Genomic DNA, 526 nt, shown 5'->3' on the forward strand with positions numbered 1-526 from the left:
CAAAGAGCCCCCCTGAGCCAGGAAGGCAGCCAGAGATCCAGGCAGAGCTCGGAGCTGGTGGAGAAGCCTCATGGCAGGGAGAAGCCCCACAAGTGCTTGGAATGTGGGAAGGGTTTCAGTCGGAGCTTTCACCTTATCCAACACCAGGTGATCCACACTGGGGAACGGCCCTACGAGTGTGAGGAGTGTGGGAAGCGTTTCAGCTGGAGCTCCAACCTGATCCGGCACCAGCGGTTCCACAGTGGGGAAAAGCCCTCCGAGTGTGGGAAATGTGGGAAGAGCTTCAGAGACAGCTCTGACCTATTCCGGCACCAGGTGATCCACACTGGGGAACGGCCCCACACCTGCTTGGAATGTGGGAAGAGCTTTGGGTTGAGCTGCAATCTGAGAAGACACCAGCTCATCCACACTGGTGAGAGGCCCTATGAGTGTCCTCAGTGTGGGAAGAGGTTCCAGACCAGCTCCCATTGCCTCCTACATGAGCGGATTCACACAGAGGAGAGGCCCTTCCGCTGCCCCGACTGCG

Source organism: Pyrgilauda ruficollis, unplaced genomic scaffold (assembly GCF_017590135.1).
Source record: "Pyrgilauda ruficollis isolate IOZ18807 unplaced genomic scaffold, ASM1759013v1 scaffold1688, whole genome shotgun sequence".
NCBI lineage: Eukaryota > Metazoa > Chordata > Aves > Passeriformes > Passeridae > Pyrgilauda > Pyrgilauda ruficollis.